The sequence below is a fragment of the Cavia porcellus genome, unplaced genomic scaffold, assembly GCF_034190915.1.
Source record: "Cavia porcellus strain 051 isolate PalLab524CR breed Dunkin Hartley unplaced genomic scaffold, mCavPor4.1 scaffold_4, whole genome shotgun sequence".
Classification (NCBI taxonomy): domain Eukaryota; kingdom Metazoa; phylum Chordata; class Mammalia; order Rodentia; family Caviidae; genus Cavia; species Cavia porcellus.
In genome coordinates this window covers 111,991,407-112,009,505 of record NW_026947487.1, presented here as the reverse complement: position 1 = coordinate 112,009,505, position 18,099 = coordinate 111,991,407, and the positions used below count along the sequence as shown (strand labels likewise).

Here is an 18,099-nt window from a genome sequence, read left to right as displayed (position 1 = left end):
GTAATATATTTGCACATGTATGGTAGCACTAGGAATCATTTTAACATATATGGAAATATACTTTAAGACAAGTGAGACTGCTTACTTTGATTTGCTTTTGTATTTTAGGAATATTACTCTTAAGGAAATAATAGATTGAAAGTCATTCTTTCCTAATGCAGTTTTTTTTCATATTTGAACAAAAATTAAAAGTCCTATAGTTCTTGGGCTTTCAGTGGTTTCAAATCTACATTTTAACTAGGCAGTTGATACATCAAGCCTGGCTGAAGTCTAGTGTCTAGACTAGGTAGCAGCAGAATCTGTGATATACTTTGATTGTAGTTTAAAAATACAAATGTCAGCAATTTCCAAAAGATAAAATATGAATGAATATAAACAAAAACTTCCTTAGTTATTGTGTTAAAGCAGCTTGTGGAAGTGTGAATATTAAAGACAAAGTTTCCTAAACTCCTTTGCTGATTTAAAATATAAGAAAAAAATTAGGGAAAAGAATAAAGGAGCTGAGAGAGGGCCACCCCACTTTGGTGGCATCTATTTTTCTTGGTTGTCTAATCTGGAGTACGGCTGCCTGGCTCTGACTTCTAACAGCCAAGAGAAGGTCAAATGGACTTTTGAAGACTGAAAACTGCTATCCTTGGAAGACAGATAATGATCACATGCATAAAAGTGGATCTTTCCCTTCAGGCCTTGTAAGAATAATTTTCAAGTCTGAAGATTCATTGGACTAATGAATCTACAACTTTTGAATTTTACTAGTTAATTGGAGGAATGCCATTTTAAAAATTTATTTAAGAGGAGAAAAAGACATTGAAAAGAAAAACAAAAAGCAAAAGAGACAAGCAAATGGCAACAACAATAAACCCAAAATAATAACAGTATAGGTTTTCAAAACAAGATGATAGGAATTTAATAATGGTTGTATAATTGAATATTGTTACCTTCAAAAGAGTTGCTTACATTTCCAGATATAGACATGCAAGATTGATATAATCATATGAGTGTTAGCTGTTCTTTTCCAAGAACTAATACAATTAGTAGTATAGTCATCTTAGCTATCAAATATATATATATGTATATATACATATATATACAAATTTATGTGCCATTTGATCAACAACAGTCAAGTGTTCTAAAATGGAAGACACCTCTCTAAGTTTCTTTGGGCAACGAAAGAAGTAATGTGATTCTTTTAAGGAAAGTAATTGCCTCCAAGGCATCTGTGTTGATTATTGCATTGATAAGCATTTATGAGTGAGTGCTAATACTAATATGATTAATGTTTTCATGAAAATAACTCGACCTCCCATACTGAGGGTTTTATTCTGAGTCTGGTAGACCAGCAGCCAAATGCCTCTAGGTTTTAGAGAAGCATTTGATAGCATTTCCCTGACTGTCACGTGTGTGGGGTTGTGACATGGGAACTAGATGGCAGGACTGCTGGTCACAGTCATAAATGACTGAGGAGCTCCATTGAGCTAGGGCTGATTAATGACTCCTTGTCAGCTTGGTGGGAGGTCTGCAGCAGCAGGACATGAGGATCGTTCCCTGGCCCTGTCCTGTTTGTGATTTTTTATCAGTTCCTTGGGTTGAAAGTGTGTTTATCATATTTTCAGCTGCCACAAAGTCGGGAGGAACTGTTAATGCATCGATGACAGAACCAAGACACAAGGAGGTCAACCAGAAAGTAGATTTCCAGTGAGAGAGAAGGTAGCTTTGCTTTGGGGGCTGGTAATGAGTTCAATGGCTTTAACAAGGGAGAGGTGAGGCTTGTGAAGAAGAGGAAACAAGAGGTATGATAAATATGGATCTTCGGAATGATGAGAATCCTTAAATTAAAATCCAGAGTGTGGGTCTCACGGACTCTGACAACAGTCCTACCTCCCTTTGCCTTTGAATACGTCTGGAGTACTGTGTCTGGATTAGAATCCCATGTTTCTAGAGGTACATAAAAAGACTGGAGATAAATCAGAGGACGATCACCTCAACTGTGAGAGAGAGAAGAAAACCAGCATGTCCTAGACATTCATCCTGAGCCTGGAACTATACTGGGCTGAAACTCGGTATTTGTACTCAGACACCCAGTGGCATGCACATTGCTATCATCAGTTTGTAGATGAGACTGAGATTTGGAACTTTACGATTAATGGCTAGCACAGGGCCACACAGATTTGGGTCCGGGACTGTCAGTTGCCTACACCCAAGCTCTACCTTCTGTTCCTGAGAATCATCCATCCAAATGCAATGCACCAAGGACACAAGCACTGTCTTCATGAGTATCGCATTGTCATATAGAAAAGAAAACAGACTACATATGTGCTCCAGATGTGAGAACTATTGTCTTTAGTGTAATTTCAGAGGGCAGCCCATTTCTGTTAAATTTTGGAAACAAGTTGTAATGAGTTCGAGTTCTCCAACAGGGCAAAGATCTTTTCACATACATTTCGTGTTTTCTTTTACAGAACTTTGAAGCAGAGAAACAGATGGTCATCTTATCATGGGTATATGGAACAGATACTTTACTCTTTCCTATTGAGAGAAAGGTTTAAATTACAGACCTGTGTCATCCCTTAAAATAGTAGAAAACAAAACAAAGCAAAAAAAAAAAAAAAATCAGTGGCTATAAGCCAAGCCCACAAGAAATTCAGTGGTGTTAAGAAAAGCCTAGTTTGGCAACTTCACTGCTTTGGTATATTCTTGCTGTTCAGTGCCATGTAGCAGTCCAGATTGCTGGGGTCTAGTGTCTAGCTGCAGAGTTTGCTAACCTTGTGACTGTGGATCATTTTCCAGAACTTTCCAGCACCAGTCTTCCCATGTGCTGTACAAACATGAAGTGAAACATGCATGTAAAAAATACTCAGCACACTTCCAAGGCTATAGCAATGTTATAGTGAATGTCGGTACCAGTGGCAGTCGGGTGGTGACTAGAATTATGAGAAACTGAGTGACCAGAGATGTTTATCACAGGCTTACCATCTTTTCTCACCTTCTTTTGATTAATGCTTCAGAGTATCCTAGGAAGGACAATACAGGTATTAAATTTTACTGTATTTCAGCTGATTCTGGATACAAAGCAAAAATCAAGAATTCCTTTCTTGGGCATTTTTCTTTCGATATTGTGCTATTGTGTTTTTTAAGTGTCTGTTAAGAATCTCTTACAGTTATGCATGGAGTGTACTAACTTTAACACATCACATTCAAATAGCTTGGAAGTATGTAAAATCCCAAACTAGATGTCCTTCAGCATCCCAGAACAGATGCCCCTCCCTGACACACCTGACACATCCACACATTTTCAAAAGGAAATTTTGTTGAGAACTCACCGGTATCCTTGTCATTGTTTTTATTTCTAGTCCAAACTCAGAACATACGCACTATGATTTCATACATATGCTCCCCAGTTATGGAGATGTTGCCATTTTATATAACACAGAGACAAACATCAGGTAAGTGGTTTGAATGGGCATTCTCTCACCTGAACCTTGCTATCTGAGTCTATTAGGTTTTTATCCTAATAACAGGCTAGTAGAAATCCACCTTCTTAAGTATGGCCTAAAGAATCATGAAAAACACTATGAAATCATAATTGAATTTATTAGTATTAGCCACGGAAGCTTTCACATTGAAATCAGCTTATGAAACACTATATATATATACACACACATATATATACACACACAGACATATCCAAAACTTTTGCCATCCAAGAATGTGTCATATTTATTTACTTTAAAGTGGAAAACAAAGCAAATAACCCTCCTGAATTTTTAAAGAGGCAGTTTAAACATTTTAATATTTTGTGTCTGGAATAAAATGATTTGATAGATACTCAATTTCTAGCTAGTTTAGTCTTTTCCTACATCAACTCATGGTAGAAGTTCAAAACACTGTAATTTGGGGGAATAAATGTTTGTCTTTTTCCATAATGCTTCCACTTTGGGGAGTTGTTTATTTAATAATCAAAATCAGACCATTTTTTTTGCAAGCCTGGCAAGTAGCTACCAGTTTGAGATCCATTCTGATTTGATTAATTGGACCACAGAGAAGACATGGGAAAAGGACTGACTGGATGTTTCTGTTTTTTGGATCTAAACATTTGGGTTTTACAGCTTTATTTTTTTTTTTTTTTGGACTGTCTATACAAGACCACAGTGTTACATGTTTTAAAATCCACTGTTGCATTTAGAACATCTTATGTTTTAATTTTTGGTGCCTTTCGTTCCTGACGAGCAACTGGTTTTAAATTCAGAGCTTACAGGACATGAAATGTGCAAGCCAAGGTTGACAGGACAGTGACAGGTCCTGGGTACGGTCACCGGCCTTTCCATATGTCACAGGATGACATGTGGTCAGGTTACCCAGACTGAGGTTTCCCAGGCAACCGGGTCCTGCTCCATATGGGTTCCTCGGGCAGTTGAAAAGCGATGTTGAAGATGAGCACACTGGAGACATCGCGTCTCTTGGTCATTGTTTGCTTTGTGCTCTCCCCTGTGTTCCCTGCCATGCTGACCCCAGGCTCCAAGGTGGGAAATGCATTCTGCTTCTGGCACTCCAAAAGGTGCTTGGGGGCACACGGAATTTTAAACATTTTAATAGCTTAATGCTTTAAACTATTCACATAATCACATTAGCTACAAGCATGTTAGTTTGTTAAGAAAGAGAGTATGTTCCATAAATATAAGTTAAGGGTTCAGATGGTGCACACAGATTTGGCCAAAAGGAAACACACACACACACACATACACACACACACACACACACACACACACACACACACACACACACTGAGACTGACGCACAAACAATTGGACTTGGTTTGCAAAAGTTCGGTTATACTGATTTCACTACTTAGACTATTTTTCTTATTCCTTAATAACTATAGCAGAAATGATACTGACTACTTTGTTTTTATTCAAATGCACAGTGTGTAACTACCTATATAACTAATCTATCTGGACTATTTTTTTTTAACAAGAAGGAAGAGTTGTGATTCATTAGCTGGAGTGAGAGGCTTATAAAACTGCCTCCTGCCTCCTGTTAAAAGAGCTTAGTCTGGAGTGGGGTGAAGCTTCCTCTTTAATCTCAGCTCCATCATTAGGCATGAAACCTTGAGGAAGTATGCTCAGGCTATCTGACATCTAAGTACCTCAATTTCTTTCTTTGTAAAATAGGTGGAATAGAATAGGATTATTTCAAGGACTTGGAGGCTGATGTGTGTGCAATTGTGTAATGTGTTTCTCAACACAAACTAAGCACCTAATTAATTCTAGTTATTTTTTATTTCTAAGCTGTTATAATTGCACATCCTCCTCCTACTTCACAATGGCTAAAATGTGGAGATGAGTGAGTTTCAGAATGACAGTGCATCATATCTCTAGGGCAAGGCTTCTGAAGTCTTTATAAAGAGACTCTGGGGATACCTCAATTTTTAGGAGTCTCACTTTGTTATTTATGAGATTGCAGGCAATGTCTCTAGTCCTGAGTTTTTTCCAAAGAAAAGCCAACTCATGGTTATGGGCTGGAGACTTGTTTGAAGTTAATCCTAAAATCATTTTGTAGGATCTGTCATTTATGACCTGCTTTTTGCATGTGCTCAGACAGCCAGTGAAGAGAAAGTGAAATCTGCTGAATTAATCCTAAAAATGTACTTATTTCTATCAAAAGATGCAGTAGTGCCATTAATCATTTTAAAAGTGTGCTTACTAGTAATAATATTGGCTATTGTTTTTATATTCTCAGCCATTAAATGGATAGAACACCCAATAAAACACAGTGACAACTGATCTGAGTTTCTCCCATGGCTGTTTGTTCATCCATGCAGGTATCTGTCTCTCTCTCTCTCTCTCTCTCTCTCTCTCTCTGTCTTTCTCTCCCTCTCATGCTAACAACAATGAATGTTACTATAAAAAGAAGGCTACTTGGACTGCTGTACCCAAATGTCTGTAGCCACGGGTCCCTCCCTGCTTTTCTGCTGGTTGCACATTTGGGTTACCTCTAATCTTCTAAAAACAAATTTATTTGTTCACTCATCTTGGTGCCTCTAAGAACTTATGTTCATCACTTAATTTTATTGCAAAAGTGCACAAGGCATGGTGGTTCTTGAAAAAGATGAGGTTTCCAAAGTAATGCAGACTACAAAAAGTAATGTTACATAGAGTGAGAAAGGTCAGACACAGCAACTGGCATGACTCATCTGATATACGGAGTACAAGATAACACAGGCTTACTTTTATTTCTCTTGAGAATAAAACCAACACACAGAACACCTACTCCATCATTTTAAAATAACTTGTTCTGCTTAAACCTTATATGGGTGATTCTCACTCCCTCAAGAGACAGAAGCTCAAATTGAATGTCCCAGTTTACCACAAGAAATACAAATCTCAAACACACTCCCTACCCCTCCACCCCATGTACTACTACAAAATAGATTTCAGAAAAATGTGTAAATGACACTGATGTCATGTATTTGATCAAGGATACTAAACAGTAAACACTGGGTAATGACTGCTAAGATGCTAGGCATTTGCTGTAAGACAAATGTCATGTTATTTATTTCTTTGTCATGTTATTGATAACGCATAGATGAGACATGAACCACTTTCTCCCCATTTTAAAGATGGGGAACACAAGACTTCGAAAGAGAAGCTTGGTCAGATCACAGAGTCAGCATTTGAACACCAAATAGTTTGTTTTAGTCTTGTTTTTATCATTCCTTTCCCATCCTTTCTTCTTCATGTTCTGCAAACTTCCGTTGAGCCTGCTCCGCATGAATCGGGTGCACAATCCTGTCTGGCTGCTCTCCACCTTCTCATTCTTGCCTTGTTGGCAGTTTCAGCCCTAATTCTCAGAGTGTGATTCAGGTCCTAGTTTTGTATCTTCAGCCTCAATTTTTTTTCTCTGAAATTCTCCCATTTTATGGTGTAGCTCAAGAATGGCTCCCTAAGGTCACTGGGGCCTTTGGAAGATAACTAGATTGTGGGGGTGCAATTGCACTTGCTATTAGAAGGTGGGACACAGAAAGGTGTGTATGTCCCGCCCCAGCTCCTTCCTGTAATCTTTGCTCCCTGGTCGCCATGGTGTGAGCAGCTTCCTTTTGCTCAGGAATTTCAACCATAGTGTTCCTGCCTTGGAACTGGCTGACCGTGCCTGGACTGGGACCACTGAAACCGTGAGCCGAAATGAACATGTCCTCCCTTAACTGTAGGTGTCAGGTAGTGTGTCCTAGCACTGAGAAAGTGGCTAAAGCCACCGGTCAGTCTCAACAAGGAAACTAAGTCTTCAAAGGAAGTCTTCAACCTAAGTCTTCAAACTAAGTCTTCAAAGGAAACTAAAGACCAACATTTTAGAAGCTTAGTTCTTTGTACTTAATCACCTATCCTATCCTAAACTTGCCACTCTTTTCGGCCGTTACCTACTGAATTTTACCTCGTTCCTCTATCTGTATAAGGCAGAAACAGGCTCATCCTTGGCATCCAAGCGTTTCCCTGGTCCCTGGAGTTTTGATAGCCTTCTCCAGCATTCATTCCATGTCTCTAGTCTCCACCTGGCCCTGCCTGGTCTCCAGCTGACCTGGACAACCTGCAGTGCCCTCCTGGATATAGTCTCCATCCATGTGGACTTCCAATCTAGTCCCTACCCATCAACCAAAATGGAATTTCTCCTAGTTCCAGGCTGCATAGACTGTTCCTGCCCCTGTCTTTAAGCACTTCAGCAGATGCCCATGGTTCTTGCAACCAGTACAGAGCCAAGTGTTTAACATGGCTCCGCATATCTGTTACTTGTCTTCTTTTAGAATTATGTTCTTTGCATTTCTGCCACCCTGATCTTTGGTCAGTTCTTTGTGCTGCCTGAACTCAGATGTGAGACTTTGGCATGTGCTCTTTTCTTTTGTCTGAAAGCCACCTACCCTCCAGATTTTACTGTCTTAATTTCTGTGCTCAATTTATCTCTTAACACAGGTACTATTCTGTTTATGAAGGTTAACCTTTTGTACCAAATCACTTCTTTTGTTATTATGTTAAGAAACTTTGTATATTTTATACCGAGTACTTTAAATAATCAGTGCTCATACTCTTATTTGTGTATTTATTTTATTAATATCAGTTCTTTTGAAAAGAACATAAGCTCGTAAGAACATGTTTCTTTTTATTTGCTACCGCACCCTCCTATGCCTAGCGTGCAGCCTAGTACATCATAGTAATTCAATAAATATTTGAACAAATACATCATAAGGCATGATAGGATTATATATAATTAAGCAAATTCATTTGTGTCCTAGTTATTTGTGGGAGAAAATAAACAATCTTTTTTCTCTAGAACAGAGATTCTCAAGTTTTGACAGTGATCAAAATTACTCTTTAAGAATACTGGTCCCCTATCCTTAGTTTTGAATTCAGTAGGTGATGGTGTTTTCAAAATTTGTATTTCCCCTGAGTTTCATGGCGATGTGGATGCTCGACACCAGGAACCACATCTCAAGAGCTACTATACTACTCCACATTCTTTTGTTGAAGTCGGCTTTTAGAGCTGTGTTCCAGCCATTTTTTGAGAAGTCATCATTTCCTCATTGACTGTAGCAGTACAGCCTTGGTTGCCACAGGAATGAGCAGTTTTATTTTTTCCTAACAGCTCTGGGAAAAGCTTCAATATTTCAACAGTTGTGACGAACATCATTCAGGGATTCCATGTCCAGTAGTAATTTGCCTACTAGCAAGGGCAAGTACCTGCACCTAAAAATGTAAGAGGGATGGGAGGATGGGAAGACTTGGGTTTCAAACATCTTTCACCAAGGAATTAATTTTAAAGGGTCACACAATACACCATGAACTGCCACCATTATTCAAGACAGATTTACTCTCTGACATCGGCACCATGCCAGCTTGAAGCCAGGTGAATTCCCTTGGATCAGAGTCAAGGGCCCTGCAGCCACCTACAGAGCACTCAAGGAGGATCCCTAATGTCCCTCGCCTCTGTCTGCCCCGCTTGATTACTATTTCAGGTGCCACCTAAGGACCCCAGCTGGCTGGCCCGGGTCCAGCAGCCCAGGCGTGGCCCTCACATCACGTCTCAGCTGCAAGGAGGACCAGTAGGGGTTCTGGGAGGAGGGAGGAGCATTGAACTTGCTCGTTTGAGTGGAGCTCACCTCAGACAGGGACTGTTGACTCAAGAAGATGGTGTTTACAGCTTGTCATCCCTGGATTGTGCTTTCAGAAAGAAAGAGAAGGGCCAAACAATCAAAGCTGAGATCCATGTTTTAATAGACAATTAAAAAAACAGGACCTTTTCTGGAGGAGGTGGGTGGAGCAGGAAGAGATCAATGGTACCAGAGAGGGGCATTCATGACACGTCCCAGAAGCAGCTGAGCTGGCTGGTTTGAGGCGAGGGTCACAAAGTGATGCCCAAATGCAACTCAGAGGACAGGCAGGGGCCATGCTGTTTGCCTGAAAGGTACGTATTTGGGGATATAATGTCTATTGAATAGAAGGTAGATTTCTGCATGTATGTTAAATATTTGTTTTGTTTTATTCTCTTTAAAATAAAAAAAAGGACTGAGAGAGATAGCCATGTAAATGTTCCTCACAAATATTCAGCTACAGGAAGAGCAGAATGGCAGCGGGCACAGGGCCCAGAGCTGGGTACTGAGTTTTACTCCTGTATCTGTATCCAGACCCCACTTCCTATGGGCTGTTCCCAGCCCATGAGTGAGTGTAAGAGGACACAGATTCCTCTGATGACTGAGGCTTTTCCAGTGGTTTCCAGAACCTTCTTTAGACTGCACACAAGTCCAAGTCTGTGGTTCCACTCAACCACCCTTCCCTGTCCCCTTCATTTTGGGATCACATGCACATCATGGACTTAGGGATACCCCACCTTCTCAGCTCCCACCCCATCTCTTGTTGTAGTTATATCCCTTAAGATCCTCACACATTTACTCTTTCTTAGGTGAGTATGGTGAAAGAGAGAGCACAGGCGTTCTTTACTTGTATAGAGAAATAAAAATGTGTACTGAAACGTGTACTGAAAAGAAGTGTGCACTGAGAGCCTCAGAAATCCTCTCATCATTTGGTCCAGGTTCTTATCAACATTACCTGCCAGAATGCTCTCTCTTTTTCATGCCATTCCTTAGCACCACCCCCCCAACTCCACCCCCAATATTATTCTCCTGCATTGGGACTTTAGGAAAGCTTTGTTGTCCCTGAGAAGTAGTTTAGGCTTCAAGATCCCAACAGTCATGGCCCCTTTTCAGCCTTCTCTTCGTGTCTCTCACCTCAAGTGACAACCTAGCATGTTCAAAGCTATCAGCCATAGCAAGGGCATTCTTAGGAGCCCAGCCTGAAAGCCTACTATGCAAACATTCTTTGTTTAACACTTGGGTTCAGTTCCTGTTAACTGAACTGGTCACCAAATGAGTAATTGTATATAATATATGCATTAAAATATTCAAAACAAAGAAATAGTCAAAAGAAACTTCCACTGGATGACTTTGTTCTTATTTGCATGGCTCTTATATGCAATCTATAACAGAACATAACACTACAGTATGCCATTATACAGTACAATCAGCAAAAATTACAGTACTTGCTGTAGAAGAAGCCAGGCTGCACAGCTGCTCATGTTTCTGCATTGTAAATCTAAGATGGGATGTAAGTCCCAGCAGCCAATCATAAACCCAAAGAGTCACAAAACAGGTGGGTCAATAGATAAGGAATATCTATATTGGTGGAAACATTACATTAAGAAATGAGACAGCATGAATAATATCTGTGAAAGTCTTCTAATGTAGATACTGTGATTCCTCATAACTTTTTAGCTGGTTGGCAAGTGTGTGTGTGTGTGTGTGTGTGTGTGTGTGTGTGTGTGTGTTATAAATTAGGAAACAGTCAGATGCTGTGTTGCCTGAGGAAAGTGAATCCCCCTGAGATTCTACTGTAGCTTTCATTTAAAAAGGAAGTGATGAGAAAATAATATTACAGAACTATTGTGAAGATTATAGAAAATGATATCATACAAGTGAAGGATTTAATGTAGGGCCCTAGGACCTTTCAGGCTCATTGAGTATTTACTGTTTATATCACAAATATAACATGATAGAGACACACAGAAGCAATTTCTAAACTTCCACAAAATGGATGACTTATAAATGGCACTTAATAAGTACTTCCTAAATGGAGACTTTCATATCTAAGTGTTTCAGTCTCAGCACTATTGGAATTTTAGAATAAATAACTGTTTGGAGACAGAGGTTATGTTCTGGGCAGGGTAGATATTGGACTCTACATCAGATGCCAGTAGAAATCTCCAGCCTTGGGGGACAATTGAAGATGTCTTCAGACTTTGTCCTATGTTCCCTGACTAGAGGATACCTTCAATCAAGAACCACTATTAAAAATGAACACAGAGTGAACAGAACTTCTTCTCATCAAAATCCAACACAGAAGTCTTTCCACTTTTAATGTTTTTGCTTAATTTTCTGTCTTATGAGTGAAATACTGGATATTTCAAGAGCCTAGGGAAAGGATATCAATCCATGTTGTGAAGTTTTCTTGTAGAGAAATCAGAGCTCAGGCTGATGCCAAATTGAGAGCTCCTCCAAGCATAACCTTTTGGGTTGGATTTCCATTAATTACCTTAATAAATACACTCATGAGGTCAGTCAGAATGTGTGAGGAGAAGGTCATGCTTGGCTTAACTCCTAGCATCAGGGCTGTTAGAAAGCAATCCGGTTTTTATATTTTAGAAATTGACAGCAACATATTTTGTTATTGTTTTTAAGTCTAAACTGATTGCTAACATTTTCATCTTCTTTCAGAAATGGCACTCTGCATAGACATGAGCAAATTCATCTCTTTCCAGTTGCTTTTCACATACAGAAACTGGGTGAGCAAAAAGAAATCTGAAATCCTTTCTGTCATTTAATCTACTCTGCTGAAGGAATAAACCACCATTGATTTCTTCAGATCACCATAAGGAGTTATTTGATATGGACTGATAAGCCTGCATTGGATTCGGGTAGAGTTAATCTGTTGTGCACAAATTTTAGTGGAAAGGGGGAAGACCAGAGTATTTGGGATATGAAGACCCTGAGCAACATGGTGGGTGGCCAAGTGTCTTGTGGCAAAGGGATAAGTGATGTTCACTGTAAATTGCTTTCCACCCATGTGACGGTAGTGATGGTCGTCCAACATCGTGAATGCACTTAATGCCACTGAATGGTGTGCACTTTCATGTAGCTAGAACAACAAATTTTATGTGATGTGTATTTTACCAGTGTCCAAAGTTTAGTAACAACCATTATGCACACACACACACACACACACACACACACACACACATACACACATGGGTGTATGTGGTTTGGAACAAAGAAAATGAGTTACACTCTATGTCTGGACATACTGTATTCTATATCAGAGGAGAAGATAGTGCAAAAACTAAGCATGGGTGATGTGAGAGCCAGGAAACATAGGGAGAACAGGTCCTCAGGGGGTCATACCCATCTTGATGAACCTGCCGGAGCCCCTGTGGTATGTGGAACCTGAGAGTGTGTTGTTATGAACACATTTTAAGTGACAGGGTAAGCTCAGCTGTCATCTGGCTGACACAGAAAGAACAAATATGATTCAAAAAAACACCGAACCGTATGCTTTAGGTTAGCGTTTATCAATTGCTACTTATATTCTTCCACAGCAAAAGGAATTAATGCTACCGATGTAATACTCAAATTTCATCAGATGCTACTGTTTTACAGGAGTTCTCTCCTTCATCTGTTCAATGGATTATTGTACATGATGTTGCATCTTTTTTGTACTTATTGTCTTTGGTTTTTGTTTTCTGAACTGTTCCCCAAAACACACACAACACACACGCAGTTTCTTTCTCTGTCCATCGTGCCCAAGTTTTTGCTTTTCTCAACTTCTTTTCCCTACAACTGAGGCATATAAATGTCATTTGGGGCTTGGGCCTGTGACTTGCCTGAGTGACCAGTCTGATACCCAGGGACTGCCCAAGTGAATTATGAATTCTGAGAGTTGGGGACTAATTGCAAACATGTGGCCCAGTCCCAAGCAATGTCCCATTTGGTTGACCCTTTAGGACAGCCATGGGACATTTATTGGCAGACTCCAGGCACATGGAGCTTCTCCTAGAACCTAGCATTAATTCCAGCCTGAGCAGAAGTGAGTCAAACCTCCTGGTGCAAAATATGCTGCCCAATGAGGGACACTGAGGTGGACCTAACCTGTGTTTCTGGAACTATGCAGATCCAGAGCTAGTCTTAAACTCCACCATTGCCTCTTACCCAACTGGTGCCATCTGGAAATGGCTTATTTTAAGGTGAGAAAAGTAGTTTGATGTTTATTTTAGCTACATGTTCTTCATGGTGGGTCCAGTTCTATGTAAACAAGCAGGAAATTGGTAACACTAAATTTTTTCCCTGTTGTTATTATTATTTCTCAACCAAAGTAGGTCTCTGTCTAATACTAGCATGGAACTTTCTGGGCTGTATTTGTGCCTTGTCTTGCTTCTGTGTTTTTTTTCTCCCAGTACTAGGGATTAAACTCATGACCTCACACTTGACAGGCAGGTGCTTATACCACTGAGCTACATTCCCAGCCATTGCTTCTGTTTCTTAAATCTACATTAAAATGAAACCTATGAAACCCTTCCTGCATAAATCTGAATCCTAAGTTGAAGCTTTTGTGAAAAAGATTTGACTTTTCCAAGCTGAATTTTTTAAAGAATCTACTTATTAGTCTTGTGAATGTCAGCACCTAATACAAAATTAAGTGGAACAAAAGGTAATACTGAGATCTTCCATATACCCCAGGGGTGCATGTGCTAAAGCTTGGTGTCAGGTCCGTGTTGGGAGGTGGTAGAACCATTAAGAGGTGGAGCCTGGTAGAGGAGTCTTGAATCCTTGAAGATGTGGTCTTCAAGGGGATTTTGGAACCCTGGTCTTTCCTTTTGTCTCTTTTCTCTGTCTGTGAGGAAGCAGTTTTTCTCTGCTATATCCCCCATCACGATGTGCTGCTCTTTCACAAAACATTCCAGCCAGCTGGTCATGGACTGAAACCTCTAAAACCGTGAGCCTAAAAACCATTTCTTTTTATGTTATGTCAGATGTTTTGTTATAGTGTTGAAAATCTGACTAACACAGAAAATGTGTCCTCACAGGTCACCTACCATTTGCAAGACAGGAGGCAAATAACACCAGACTCCAACCCTGTGCTCTTTGACCATACCACTTTATGTATGAATGAGGACTCTAAATGAGAGGAGGGGGCAGACCTGGGTCTTCATCCTGGCTCTGCTATACCAGCTCTGTGACTCTGGTCCCTTCCCATCAATGCAGTTCCCTGATCTGTCAAACATGGGTCATAACTCACAGGGTTGTGGGAGAATCAGAAGGACACCTAAGGGATTGTCCCCTGATACAATATGTGCACCAAAGCAACTCAGGAAGCATTAGTCCCATCTCCCTTTCCCTTTCTGTGTGCAGATATCCCTGCCATTGCTGTAATGTCTTACAGCTCAGCTGTTCCACACCAAGGGCACATTCAAGTGCTCAGTGCATTGTGTCACATGGCTTTAATAGATTGCATGCCAGCCATTAACAACAGTGGATTAATAAATGTCAATACCTGTGACATATCCCTTGCATAATACTAGTCAAATAAAGTGGACACAAAAGCATATAATGCAACCTCAACTCCCCAAGCCAGTAGTTAGAGAGGAAGTCATACCACACCATGTAAGCTCTGGTTATCTTTGAAAGGTAGATGACAAATTACTCTTATTTTCTATATTTTCTCTATTTTTCTAGGTTTTGAAGAAGACCTTTACTGACTTGGTCATCATAAAAAATATTTATTACTATATTTAAATTAGTATTTGCAAGTCCTCCATTTTAGACCTAGTTGTCTCTATAGCACACGTGCAATTTATCTGGCTCTGTTGGGGCTGGGGAAGTTGTTTCTGTTTTGTTTTTATTTTGTTTTTGTCTTTATGTGCTTTTGAAACAAATGAATGCTTCCTAATGAAAGCAATGTGTTCAAGGCTGCGTGCTTGTTGAAGATCTTTCATTTACTGTATGGTTAACTCACTGAGCAAAGCAATATTTAGGCAATTCTGAAGAGTGTGTGTGTGTGTGTGTGTTTCTTTAAGGGGGTAGGCATTTCAATTGTAATGATTTTCCTCTGTGTCATTTAGCAGTTTTCCAGGGCTTTTTCATTATGGCAGCACCGGGCCATTTGAGGTACCTGCTCTCTAATCAGCCCTGGCTGACTTCCAGTCAGCCTGGGCGGAAACTCTCTAGGCACAGGGTTTAATGGGGGCCACCCACCATGGAAGCGCTTCCCCCCTTTGTCCAGAGAGATGGAAGCTCCTAATGTAAGGCACATAAAAATGTCCAACCTTGCAGGCCGAGCGAGTGGGAGCTGATGGTGTGAGGCTGTTATTATGCCCCGGTTCAATGTTAGCTTGCCAGATCTTTCCCAAAAGGCTCCTGTCCTTTTTCCAACAATGTAAAAGACACTCCATGCAATGGCAGAGGAAGATGGAACCTCATAGAAACAGAGTGATTTCAAGTATTAGGTTGCTATCTGGATGGAGCCCAATTGGACCTTCTCTAAATAGATGCTTTAAAAATAAGAAATATAGCTCTCCTCGGCCCCTTCTGCTATTAGCCCCCTGGCACCTTGGCCTTCAACTCCTTGCAGAAGCCAGGTGAGTACTAATAATTGGTTTTAAATGATCTGCCTTTTGGAATCCTTGCAGCCCAGTGGAAAGATCATGCAGCTTCTAGAACCAAATGGCCCATGTAACAGGGTGCAGGCCCCCCACACAACATGCACAGCAGGATGGGGACTGTAGCAGCGGAGACCCAGTGTCTGGAAGGCCAGGTCATGGTGAATGTTTTAGGTAATGTGTTTCAGTCACGGAACTGTGACCTTTTTGGGCACGTAAAATATGAAATGTTTAATTTGGATATGAACCTGACACCTATGAGCCTCCTGTTAGCTGTGCTTGCCACAGAGCCAGCATCCTGGGAAGAAACAGTCACCTTTCCCCCTGGGTCACAGTAGGTAGCGGGATGATGGAGGAGAGAGAAAATGGTCACAAGACTACCACTCGCCAAGTGCCTCATCAAACACTTAATAATCAGTGTGATCCCTCTTCTTCCGTGTGGCTAACATCCATACAAGATAGCACAGTTATTCAGGTATTTTTCACCATTTTGTAGATGAGGAAATGGGAGCTTACTGAGGATGGGAGAATATCTATGATCACTGAGTTAGTGTACAAGTCCTGTTTGGATCTGCAGCATCCTGAAAGCACATAGGTTCCCCTGGGGATCTTGAGTTCATAACTCAAGAGGGGGAGCAGAGGAGTAACCAGCCCTGCTCCTAATTGGTGGAGTCTGTGTAGGTGTGGGCTCAGTAGGTAAGGACTGCATCAATGCGCAAGACCAGTGTCTCTATACCTGACTTGTGCCAAGGTGGTATCAGTGGGGCTGATATGGGAACGATGCTCAAACCACAGATATGCTGGACAGTGAGACTTTGGAAATAATCTCACTATGCAGCCAGAACCATTAACTCAGTGTCTCTGGGGGAGGGACTAGGCCAGTGACCCCCAGGCTGAGAATTTGTGAGTGGAGAATTACATGGTTGAACAGTTTAGGGTAAGTTTCAATGGCTTAGACCTACCTGGACGATGATTATAACGTACAATCCAGTGAGGAAGGGGAGGAGGAAAAAACAGGCCACTATGTATTAGAGGTGGAGGAAGGGAATAAAAATTAAATAGGAGAATGAGGGAGGAAGTCAAGATGAAACAAAAGAGCTGGATACAGCTCACAGTCGGTGTGAAAACTGTCTGGCTGTGGACACTGTCCCTTCCAGGATGCAGTAGTAGTCACCTTGCTCTGTAGTTGGGGTACCTCCTATAAGTGCCCCCGAACCTCGTTATAGTCTGGAGGAGTTTATAAATTGTAATCCCAGGGAAAAGTCACTGGAATTCTCACAAATAAATTCCAGTCTACCACTTTCAAAGCAACCCACGGTGAGACAAAAGAGTCAGAGACATATCTGCAGCTATGGGGAGCCAAGGGGGTCCTAAGTTTAGTCCAAACAAAGGCTAACTGGAACAAAGGGCCATGACCCAGGGCCAAACCTGAATTTTATTAATTTGTAAACAGAGGAGTGAATCAGGGTTGAGTGATTGTAAGAATGGAGTGAACTACATGAGTACTGTGACCTGGGCTAGTTAGGAGGCACAATAACACCTCTGCGATATGCAGAAAGAGAACTGGATTCTAGGAAAAGGTGGCCTCTAAGTTTGGAAGCATCTGCATAACACAGTTGGAGGAAGTATCTTATGTTTTGGGTAGGCTGCCTCAGCTCTTATGTTGGCCTTACCTGCCCTGGGATATTACTGCCTCTTTCTGGAAGCCCCACCTCATCTGATAATGTTACATCTCTTGACCTAGCTCACACTTAGCAGGAGGGAGCTATGGCAGGGTACACAGACCTGTGCTTTGCTTCAAAGGCTACCCATTGGTGCTTTGGTTAGGTCATTTGCATTGCTTAAAGCCAATGGAGAGGGTTGGGAATTTCAGTAGCCAGCTCTGTAGGTATCAGTACATGGGAGCAGGGGAAAGGTGAACCAAAATGCAGGCAAATTATCTTTCAGAGCAAGCCGTCTTGCTGGTCCTCCACAGTTCCAGCATCTTGCTTGCTTTTCTTCTGGGCAATATGGTTTTGACTAATGTATCAGCCAGGATGTTCGTGCTAGCCTAAGATCACAATGAGATCATCTCTGTTTGAAACAGATGACAAAGAAATTAGGATGGAGCTTGTGCAATCTTAGTATCGACGGTGGCCGTGGAGGAACATGCAGGTGGTTGCAGGGACTGCTAGCAGGTGTGTTTCATCCAGCCTAGTCCAGCCAGGGCAATCAGAGAAGTCAGGCTGCATATGGTATCTCTTTCTAAGTCTCAATGGGTGACAGATGCCTAATGACCTGAAATAAAGCAATCATGACAAGGATGGAGACAGACAGATCCTGCATTACTTAGAAGATATGGTGATTCGCTCTCCA

At 41.0% G+C, this 18,099-nt stretch overlaps 1 long non-coding RNA gene across 3 annotated transcripts in view; it reads left to right on the top strand.

The window, feature by feature from the left end:
* Nucleotides 1-14,997, top strand: part of LOC134475799 (uncharacterized) — a 61,102-nt gene extending 46,105 nt beyond the window's left edge. Inside the window, exon 3 of one of the 3 annotated variants that reach the window (XR_010047065.1) lies at nt 11,810-14,997. This is a non-coding gene — a long non-coding RNA (uncharacterized LOC134475799). Of the gene's footprint in view, nt 1-1,613; nt 5,513-11,809 lie in introns of those variants that run through there. The other 2 variants (XR_010047066.1, XR_010047064.1) reach the window with 2 other exon arrangements.
* Nucleotides 14,998-18,099: the final 3,102 nt, after the last annotated feature.